Source organism: Camellia sinensis, chromosome 7, assembly GCF_055761805.1.
Source record: "Camellia sinensis isolate YWXY chromosome 7, ASM5576180v1, whole genome shotgun sequence".
NCBI lineage: Eukaryota > Viridiplantae > Streptophyta > Magnoliopsida > Ericales > Theaceae > Camellia > Camellia sinensis.
In genome coordinates, this window is record NC_138967.1 from 92,797,168 (window position 1) to 92,809,147 (window position 11,980).

At 36.1% G+C, this 11,980-nt stretch overlaps 1 long non-coding RNA gene across 1 annotated transcript; it reads left to right on the plus strand.

Annotated features, from left to right (window-relative positions):
• Positions 1–5,860: 5,860 nt before the first annotated feature.
• On the plus strand, positions 5,861–9,893 carry LOC145794710 (uncharacterized). Its single transcript, XR_014334633.1, has 2 exons — positions 5,861–7,171; positions 9,380–9,893. It is a non-coding gene; the product is annotated as an uncharacterized LOC145794710 (long non-coding RNA).
• The last annotated feature ends 2,087 nt before the right edge of the window (positions 9,894–11,980 follow it).

Sequence of the window (11,980 nt, forward strand, 5' to 3'; positions counted from 1 at the left end):
TTTCAATTCAGAGTCATTCGGTACACACAGTCTTTCTTGAAATTTCAGTACATTACTTTCAAATTTGAAACCCGGTCTTGGTTTAGTTTCCCTTTCTTCGATGATCTTCTTCAAGAAGTCATCCAGTTGCTGTTTCTCTTTAATTTCTTCAATTAGTGCTGGTTGAGCAGAAATAGCAGCTAAGGTTCCACCTTGTTCTCGTAAAACAATTTCAATTTTAGATTTTTCAAGGTCACAAAGTAGTTCTTTTTGCTCGGTGAGCAAACGGGCTAAATTTCCAATCGATTTCCGGCTCAGTGCATCGGCAACGGTATTGACTTTTCCCGGATGGTACAAAATCTGTAGGTCATAGTCTTTAATCAGTTCTAGCCATCTCCGCTGTCTCATGTTCAGTTCTTTCTGTGTAAATAAATATTTCAAGCTCTTGTGGTCAGTATATACTTCACATGTCGCCCCATACAGATAGTGACGCTAGATTTTCAGTGCAAATATTACTGCAGCAAGTTCCAGATCATGGGTCAAGTAGTTCTTTTCGTGCGGTCTCAGTTGTCGAGAAGCATAAGCAATAACTTTCTCATTCTGCATTAAAACACGCCTCAAACCCTTATGAGAAGCATCACTAAATACAGTATAACCATCCATACCTGAAGGTAGGGTAAGAACCGGTGCAGCCACAAGTCGAGTTTTCAACTCCTGGAAAGCAGATTCCCTTTGGTCAATCCAGTCAAACGATATCCCCTTCTGAGTTAACTGAGTCAACGGTAAGGCAATTTTGGAGAAATCTCTGACAAATCTTCTGTAATATCCGGCTAGTCCCAAAAAGCTTCGGACTTCTGTTACGTTCGTTGGTCTAGGCCAGTTTACTACAGCTTCAATTTTCTGCGGATCAACGGAAATTCCATCTTTGCTAACAACATGCCCCAAAAACATAACATGATCAAGACAAAATTCACATTTAGGCAGTTTAGCATAAAGTTTCTGTTCTCTTAGGGTCTGTAGGGCAAGTCTCAGATGATGTTCATGTTCTTCTACACTTCTGGAGTAAATCAGTATGTCATCAATGAATACAACAATAAAGTCATCAAGGTATGGTTTAAAGATTCTGTTCATGAGGTCTATAAATGCAGCAGGTGCCTTGGTAACTCTGAAAGGCATAACTAAAAATTCGTAATGTCCATACCTCATTCGAAAAGCAGTTTTGTCAATGTCTTCTGGTTTAACTTTCAATTGATGGTATCCTAATCTGAGGTCGATCTTAGAGAACACTTGAGCATCCTGTAACTGATCAAATAAGTCATCAATACGTGGCAATGGGTATTTATTTTTCACAGTTACCTTGTTCAGTTCATGGTAGTCAATACACAGTCTTAGTGAGCCGTCTTTCTTTTTCACAAATAAAACAGGAGCGCCCCATGGCAAAGTGCTAGGCCTGATGAACTTCTTATCCAGCAGTTCTTGCAGTTGCACTTTCAATTCTTTCAGTTCAGTTGGAGCCATTCGGTAAGGAGCTTTAGATACTGACTGCGTTCCCGGAATCACATCAATGGTAAATTCAATCTCCCTGTCAATCAAATCCCCTGATAGATTATCTGGAAATACATCTGGAAATTCTCTGACTACAGGAATACTATTTACGTTGGCATTATCATCAGTAGATACAGTCAATACAGAACACAGATATCCCTTACACCCCTTTCTAATCAATTTAACAACTTTCACAGATGAAATCAAATACGGAGGAGGTACTACTCCAACCCCATTAAACACAAATTCGAGTAAACCTGGTGGATGGAAAACTACTTGTTTCGTTACACAATCTATGATGGCATGGTATTTCGTTAACCAGTCTATTCCCAATATTACATCAAAATGATCAATGTTCAGTGGCAGTAAGTCAATAAACAAATGTGCATCTCCAACAATAATTTCACAAGCAGGGTAAATATATGCACAGGTCATAGATTCCCCAATGGGTGATGATACAGCTAACAGATAGTTTATGGGTTCTAATGGTCTATTCAGTTTTCGCGAAAAAGCATGTGACACATATGAATGCGTAGATCCTGAATCAATCAGTACATAAGAATTTTGAGTACAAATAGAGAGAATACCTGACACAACGGTCTCGGTATTCTGCACGTCTCTCGGTACTAGGGTGAACACTCGGCCCTGCCTCATGAGCTCTTTCCCGGTAGCTTTGGGGTTCGATTTTGGTGCGACAGTTGATGCTGCTACGCTTGGTGTAGCTTTACTATTGGCTTGTGGAGCAGAGGGGCAGTCTTTAACCATGTGGACCACCTTGCCACACCTGTAATAGGCTCCAGATATTTTGTAACAGACCCCTTTGTGCTTCTTGCCACACTCAGAACAGGGTGGGTATGAAACCACTCCCTTGGCTGGGGCTAGTTGTTGACCCCGTATTCTGTTTCTTGTTCAATGGGTTATGCTTGCCTTTCTTGAATTTAAAACCCTGCCTTTTTCCACGCCATTCAGATGCTGGTGTTTCAGTTTTCAGTGCCTCGATGTTCGATTCAGCCATCAAGGCTCGGTCAAGAACATTTACATAGTTCGGTAGCTTCAAAACATTAATTCTGTCTAGTATTGCAACATTAAGGCCGCCTTCAAACTTTCTGACCTTCTTGTAGTCAGTGTCAACCATATGTGGTGCATAACTGGCAAGTTCAGTAAATTTTGTCTCATATTCAGCAACAGACATTGTGCCCTGTCTCAGCTGTTCAAATTCAGTCACTGTTCTGTCCCTAACACACTGAGGGAAATACTTTTCAAAGAAGGCTCCTTTAAATTGAGCCCAAGTCATAACAGTATTTTCATTACGGATAAGCATCCAGCACCTTCTGGCTTCTTCTTGCAGAGTAAAGGTGGCCAATAGCACTTTATGTGCTTCAGAGCACGGAAAGACCTCAAACAATTTTTCATTCTCAAGAACCCATACTTCAGCTTTTAACGGTTCAAGGCCTCCCTGAAAGGACGGCGGTTTCATTTTGCTGAACTTATGGGTAAGAGCAATTATGTCCCCATCATTAACATTCACATTCTATTCCGGCTGTATCGGAGGAGGAGGTGGGGGCTGTTGATTCTGTTGTTGATCTAATCTCTCAGTTATTAATTCCATCATTCTTTCCAGTCTTGCCATTCTTGCCTCAGAGGATGAGGATTCAGATTTATTTGCAGTTCTCGCATTATCGATTTTACTATATGCAGTTATAACAGTTATTAACATAGGCAGTCATTCATTTAAACAGATTAACACATTAGCATATATTCAGTCATGTCATAACCACACACTTATCATGCTCATGTAATGCCCTAATCACTTTTCGAGGACATCCTATAGCTCATTTGGACACGTGTGTGCGGTATAACTCGTGGTAAGTATCGCTCTGATACCACTCTATCATGACCCAAACCCACCCCTATGGGTTTAGCACCGTAACCGGCCAGTAATCCAAGATTACCGAAGGCCTGCTTAACAGTAATATAGTAATACAGAGTACAGGGGCTGGCGGAAGCCAATACAGTAAATAAACAATGTCTAATGAGCTGTGACAATCTGTATGCAAAAAGACTTTTTATTCATATATATACAGTCGAACAAAACAGCATGTACATATATACAATCAATCAGTTCAGGGACCTAATCCCTATTAAACAGTACAGTAAACAAAACAGTTACAGAGACCGAAGGGGGAAATTAAAAACACCCCTAAGCCAAAACTTGACAGGCTCGGAACCTCGCAGTGAGGCACAGTGGTTTGCTTGACAAAACTGGAGCTTACCCTACCTAGCTGCGGTCTGGTGCCTGTACACCTACATATATATATGAGCAGTGAGCTAAAGCCCAGTGAATAACATAATGCGTAAAGGGGTTAAGAATGAATGTCCTTACAGTAATGAAAACAGTTCGTTAAATCAGTATTTCAGTCGTTCAGTCGTTCAGTCGATACAGTCATATGTGGTACATCCATTAGCATAACAGTACAGTAAACAGTAGATCTTAAAAGACCGAACAGTAAATGATGGCCATCAATCAGTAACAATAGTGGTTCCAACAAGGGAACCAACAGAGATCTCTGTAACAGTAACAGTAAACAGTAGTTGCTAAGGATGCCACAATACAGTTCAGAATATAGGACATACATTCATTCAGTTGACAGTAATCAGTTCAGAAAGCAGTACAGTTCAGTTGTTCAGAAGATAATCATTTTGAACATATCTTTACACAGTTGTTACTCACAGAGTTCTGGGCTATAGTAAAGCTAGAGTGCGTCCCCAGTCGCCAACCCTACACAGTATACAGATTGAACACACACTAAGCTACACAGTTGGGAAAGATAATAACTTAATCCCTAATTTGCCTCGGTGTGGTTCTACATCTATATCCTTATTAAGATGCCTTAAACTAGGCCTAATAATGCCTAGGATGAGATGAGGATGCAAAGATGCATTTTAAAAGCATTTTCAGAATTTTCAGAAAACAGGGGTCACCCTCGAGCGTATGTTACTCCGCTCGAGCGGACATGCAGACAAAGGTTTCCGCTCGAGCGTATAATTACCCGCTCGAGCGTCATGCAAAACAGTCAAAAGTGCTGGATAGGTGAAAATCACGCTCGATTGGGTGCTCGACACCCGCTCGAGCATGAGACATAATGTCCCGCTCGAGCGGACTTCAAAACAGAACAAAATGCTGGGAGCACGATTCCCACGCTCGAGCGCCAGTCACCCCGCTTGAGCGTGAGTCCAAATTCTGGAAATTCCAGATTTGAACCTCAAGCTCAAAACCAAGTTTTAAAACATGAATTTCGATCCTCTTGGGCCAATTTTCCAAAAAACATCCCAAAACTCATAGTTTAACATGATTCAAAGCTCAATTTGTAAAATCAAAGCCCAAGGGTGTTTCACACAACTCAATTCAAACCAATTTTCATGAATATGGAGAACATGCAAACATGTATGGGTTAAAATCATTTCAAAGCTTCAATTACATGCTCTAAGGAGCCAATTGTTCCAAAAACAAGATGAAAACATGGTCCTAAGCGTTAACATGGACATGCATGCAAAAATCCATGAAGAACAACCTCAAAAATGCAAGAGTATGCCATGCATGCAAAGAATAAGCTTTAATTCAACACTATTGAACCAATTCATGCCTTAAATCACTAAAGACCCAAGAATTATGCAAGAATAAGTTCAAATACACAATAAAGAAGGTCAATGATCTACCTTAGGTCTTGTAGTCCAAGAAGGGAGCTCAAATATGCAATCTCTTCTAAAATTTCTTCAATTTCCAAACAAAACACAATCTAGAACTCAATTTCTCTCCCTCTAACTCTCTTGGTCGGCAAAACAATGAATATGGCTGATGAATTGTGTTGGTCAAGTGTTGTATAAGGCTCCATATGTGTTAGGTAGTGGCCACTAAGTGGCACTAATGGTAAATAAGTGTAACAATGCAATTTAACTCATTTTAATCTAATTTAATCATACCTAATCAGTTTTCAGGTAATTACACCATAAAATCACATAAATCACGATGATCATAAAACACTAATCGGTTTCCAGTTCGGCCGCCGATAAGGCCCTCAATTAGCAGTTTAAACACAAAGACACGAACAGATAATCAAATAACCAAACAGATAGAATTACAATTAAACAGGTATACTCAGTCAATTCAGTTTCAATTTCAGTCAGTCAGTTCAGTATTTCAATCAGTTCAATTACTTCAGTTATCAATCACAATCAGTCTCAGTTTATTCAGTTCACTTATCAGTCATAATCAGTTTTAGTTTAACGGTAATCAGTGGTTATTCGGTAAACAGTGACGAGGGTTGTTACAGATTGCATCTATTATTTGTTATGGGTTGATTTTTCCTGTCATTTTACTGTGCAACTTTACAAGAAGATTTGTTCAAAGGTTATTTTTACACCTTTAACTACTATTTTTATTTTTATAGGTGATAATTGAGCAGTGTTAGTTCCATTTGTAATTAGGGGTATATGCTTTATCTAGATTAATCTCAGTTCACTTTACAATTGACTTTTCAGAAAATATATGAAATGGAATATTGAGGATTGTTGATACCTTTATCAAATTTTGTCTTGATTGCATTCTGTTTTTGCCTTCACAATTAGGTAAAAATAGTAGGCTCTTCAAGGGGAAAACACACACATATGTAAGAGAAAGGTTCATAGAAATGGGAAAAAAAATGTTTGATTATTTGTATCAAACATATTTAATCAAAACTTTCCAAAATTATCCAAATTCAAAGAAAGATCAAAAGTTTTTTTTTTTTTTTTGAAAGGATTGATAAAAAAATTAAACTACAGAAGACTGAAGAGGAGATGGGATTGAGCTAACCTTTGTGAGTTGATTCAGGTTCATGAAAGAGAAGATGTTTTGGATTTTGGGATTATTGCTCTACTATTTGGTTTGATTTTTGGTGTTTCATGAAGTGTTGATGGTATTAATGCCTATGGAGATTTCAAGATAGCTACTATTAAATTGCGGATTGTGCTTCTTGCTCTTTTTTGTTTTTTTGTTTTTTTCTGTGTTTTGCTTGGTTGTTTGTTTGTTGGTGGTTGGTTTCTTAGCAACTTGGTGGTGTGTTAGCATATGATTGGGCTTGCTATGCAGTGCCAATCTAGTTGGAATCGTCTAGTCTAGCTATGATACTCTTTGCACTCACCTCCTTTATTGATGTATTTCTCTTAAATTGTACTATAAGTTTCATCAATAAAGATCTTTTTGCTAATAAAAAAAAAAAAAAAAAAAAACAGATGGAGTGCTACAATTATTTGCTGTTTGTGAGATCTCACCAGTTTTAAGTGACGTGGAGAAGCTTGGGGTTAGTGCCTTTATAAGTATATAAATTTGTTTGTCGAATCGAAATCGTGATACATAAATTGTTAGGTGTGGTTGTTGTTTGGCTTTCGTTTTGTTTAGTTATTGTTTTTTCTTTTCTTTTTTCATAATTGGAATGGTTCAATTTTTTTTTTCTTTCAAAAATTCGAGTTATTGTCGTCGTTATCCATTATAAACTTTGTGAAAATTTATATATATGTATGTTTCGTTGTCTAGGAAATTTGCTCAAAATATCACTCATGAGGTATGAGTTGGAAGGACGTTTGGAGATTTCATTACCAGAGGACTTGGGTATGTTATCAACTAATCTTCTTTTTTTGTGCCATTGTCTCATTCTTTGCCTTTTAATTTTGCCAATTTAACTTTTCTGAATGAGTTTTCTTGGACTTGTTTACAAGCTAATTTTTATGTCTTTGGGTAGCAGGCAATTGGATTTTGGGGATATATTGTGAGAGCCAAAGCATGCATAGTATTCATGCATCTAATTATGATAGGAAATATCCTCATCATGTTGGCATGATGCATATTATATGCTTGTTATGTTAGGAATAGGGTTTTGAAGAGTTCAAGTGGGAAACCTTAGAAATTCTAAGGAACTTGAACTAGAAATCAAGGATTACTAGGCAACAATGAGAAGTTAGGGAATTTGATTGAATTGAATTATTGAATGTCTAGATAACTTAAAAAATCTTAAGTGAGAAGTGTAAAGAAATTAGTTTAATGAGTAGAGCCTAATGAGTACTTAATCAAAAATTAAATAGGATTAACAAAAATGAATCAAGATTCGCTTAAGCCTAAGTAAGGTTAATTAGGCTAACCAAGATTAAGATTTAAGTAAGATTAATTAGAACTAAGCCTAGTTAATTAGTCTGATGAGGTAATTAATAAACTAACCTAATTAGATCCTACAAAAGTTGGAAAGTTGGAGAAGGATATAGAAGATTAGAGTTCTTGAGCCAGGAAGAACTTGAAGGAGAAAAAGAAGAGAAAATGGAAGAAATTCAAAGAAAATTCATAAGTGTGACGCCCCAAAATAAATAGACATACTACTCCATCATAATATCCTTTAAATATGTAGAATCATAACTTCTTGTGTAATTGTGTGCACACATGCGATTCTTTTTACTTAAACAGAGTTTAACTACTTGTTTCATTACATTTCTTGAGTTTACAACATGAAACTAATTGACATAATCGAGTCAAATAATTTCTTTTCAGTCTCATTCAAGATAATGCCTTAGAGGCTACAAGTTTCCAAGGCCTTGCCAAGATTACAAGTAAATGGTTTTCTAACCCACAAAAATATAGCCCTTGACTTATAACAAATAAAGCAACAAAAGATAAGAGCCTCGTGCTCCCAAAACTATTCTCCACGCTTCTACTTTGGTGGGGTCACAACAGCTTTTCCTACAACAAAATCCACTAGGGTGAGCACAAAACCCAATAGAGAATTCTACGCTATGCTCAAAAAGATAGTTTTTCTCTTTTGATAGTCTTATGCACAATGCCCGTCAAAAATATAATTAATCCAATGATATCCATGTAACAACAAAGAGTGGTAAATATGACTCAGGTAAATGCCCAGGGCTAGTGTCTGCAAGTAGGTTTATTAGCACTACCTAATCCTACCTTATTGGCTTCTAACCAGAGGGCTTAGGCACCCACATGCGCATGTTTCTAGTCTTACATTAAGGACACTCAGGCCAACTTAATTCTCAAACTACACCCCTAATAGGATTTTCCACCATATTTACCTCAAAACGGTTCATGAACAACATGTGTTCCACAAAACCATTTTAATTTCAAAAGTGATCTCATCAATTCCAGTTCAAAAGAAAAACAATGAGCATGAAATGAAATGCCAATGCAATATATGTCTGTATTAATGCTTTGGACTTTCTCAAAATTTCTTAATACTTTCTCCTTTCATCCACACAATCTTCCATTGTGATCAAGTTTTACACATAATATATATATATATATATATATATTCCAAGAGATATATAAATCAAAGAAATACATTTATTTTTTCTTTAAATCAAAGAAATCTCAGCATGAAAAATCATTATTGTAAATCTTCATCTTTCAAATATAAATATAACAACATGCAATTCACTATTTTCTCGATATAAATTCCTCTTTTATAAGGGGTTTCAACAATAAGGATAAATGTATCAATTTCCTCATCATCTCTCAAAATGGATTTCAACAATTCATGACTTCACAAAAATCCTAACCTTTCCCCCAAATTTCCAAAATCTAGGTTTTTCACAAAAGAAAAGAAAAGAAAAAAAGTTTCTATTTTGAAAGATTCAACACATTTGGAAACTCATCTATCACATAACTCATATTTTGTTTTTCAATACAACATTTTCCTCAACTTCCTCAAGTCTAGGATGATCTGAGCCGAAATGTTACACTTTGAGGCTCTCTATCTTATGTTTTTAGTCTTTTAGCATATGATATTTCTTACAATAAGGTATTTTTCATCCTTTTCAGGTTAATATCACTCCGGAGACAAAAAGGATCGCAAAAAGAGGCAAAAAGAGCGAAAAGTCCATAACTGAGTGAATCTGCACGAGCAGAATTCCCAAATTTGCACTAGTGGATTTCCTTGCCAAAAATTGCCCTCTGATTGGATTCGCTCAAGCGGAATTCCCAATCTGCGCGAGCGGATTCACCTCAATATGTGTGCGCATGTTTTTGACTTTGAATGGATTGGAGGTTATAAAAAGAGATTTTGGGGACCTGTTTTGGGATTGAAAACCCTAAAGAGGACGACCAGAAGCTAGAAAAGAAGAGCAAATCATTAATTTATGACTTTCTTTTCAACATTCAAAGTGTTCAACCTCTCTATGAGCGACTGAGCTTTCTTCTTAGGATTGAGATGAAACTCTAATCAAGTATCATGTAATTTTGTATTTTAATTCTAGTTTGTCTTTGGAATTGGATAATCGTTGTATGATTGTTTTTAGATCTTTTATTCAAATAATCTGTTCATTCGATTTATGTATTCGATTTCTGTGATTGAGAATGCATGAGCACACAACTGTTTTACTTTCTTGTATATACAAATCGTGAGACGAGTCATGCTTCGGGGAGACGAATCGTGCTGCAACCTTAGTTTAGTGTAGACGATTCGTGCCGACCAAAGATGATTTGTGCATATGTTTTGAATATACTCGTCTTCTTGACAATAATATTGGGGCTTGTAGCCACGATACATCATTATTATCTGGGCCATTGATTTAATAGAATTGAAAATTTTAATTATATGATATGAGATTAGAAGTGGATTCGAAGTCCTAAGTCTCTTCCATATTCAGATTACTCTATTTATTTGCTCAATTATTTTAGTTTTAATTTAAATTCTCATTAGCAAAAATCAAATCATCATCTCTTCTTCAAATTAAATTAAAAATTACTATTTGAATTCATATAACTCAGTCCAAAATCCTCATGGTACGATACCTGGACAATCCACTATTCTACTGAATTAATGCTTTGTTTAGTTCTTTATTTTTTATTGACAAACGACCGATCATGGGGTTTTCACAAAAATTAGGGTTTCCTCATCCTTGAAAGATTTTTACTTATGAAACTCCCAAAGCATACTCATACTTCATAATTTAAAAGATTTGGTAAAAGATTTGAGAAAATCCCTCTTTGAACAAAACAAAATCTCATAAAATGTAACCTTACATCGATACACTCCAACAACGTCAAAATAGCCATAGACTTGCAAAAGGGTATGCAAAACTCAAAGAGAATCCCTACCTCAAAGTAAGAAGACGAGAAGAAGCGAGATTCAAAAAGAACTCTTCACAAAATCAAAATCCAATCAGTGAGAATCACGATCTCCACGGGGCCTTCGCTTTTTGCAAAGGATCTAAGCTTGATTCTTGGTGAGAAGAGAGATTTCTAGAGAGAGAAATTAGGGTTTTTCGGAGCTTAGGAGAAGAGAAAGAAAGAGGAAAAGAAAAAGTGAAAGAAAATATCAAAAAGGCAACTTTTAAGTTGCTGACATTGCACAGACCGCTCGAGCGGTGAACTCAAACTCTCAGCATTTCAGTCTGCAGAGCAAAATACTGGATACCCCCTCCTTACTGCTCAAGTGGTCGCCCTATACACAACTAGTCACATAGGCTCAGCTCCTAAGGCACTTCCAGCATATTAACCTTATTTTCATATGTAACCATTTAAGTAAATACTTTCATTTAACCTCTTATATTTATATTTCATTTACTTAAATTTACAATGTAAATAAGGAAATACCCCCCATTTGGAATTAAAGAAAAATACAAAAACAAAAAAACAAAATCCAATTAAATCGAAAAGTGGTTCTTCTAGTTTTAGTACAAAAATAAATTTTTGACTAAAATTTCGAAGTTTGATGTTGAAGCAAAGTGATTAATACCTCATAGAAAAATCTCATAAAGTGAAAAGTGATTAATACCTCATAGAAAAATCCAATAAAATCAATTTAGACTATTTAATATGTAATGACCCCAAAATGCGTATAAGAAATCATCTTTATTTCCCTATGAAATGATGTGGTTTAATTTAATTATATCTATTAGAATTGAAGCATTATCAGTTGAGTTACGGACTTAAAATGGGAATTACCGACCTTTATGGGTTCAAAAATCAAAATTGAGTACTTGGATATGTTAATGGGAATTTTTGGAATTATTTGGGAAAATTAATTTGAAATCTAATTTGTCTGATTCGTTAATGGACGTTTGGGTGATTAACTTTATACTGCAAATTAAAGGCCTTAAAGACTTTAGATACCGGAACAGGGGACATATTTATGATCAGCATAATTTTTAGAGTTATCTAGGAAGTTTAATTGAAATGTGATTTTGTGCGATTCGTAAGGGTGTGTTTGGCCCTTCGTATTTGTGGGAAGCTTTATATATGCATATATGCCTTATGAGTTGTGGAACTCATCTATTTTGAACCAAACAAAAAATAAAAATATCTAGAGAAAGGGGAAGGAGAACCGTGAGAGAGAGAGAGGGAGAGAGAGAAGAGGCAAAGCTTCTCCCTAAGGAATTCAACATCCATGGAAGCTTGAAGATGGTTGAAGAAGATAGA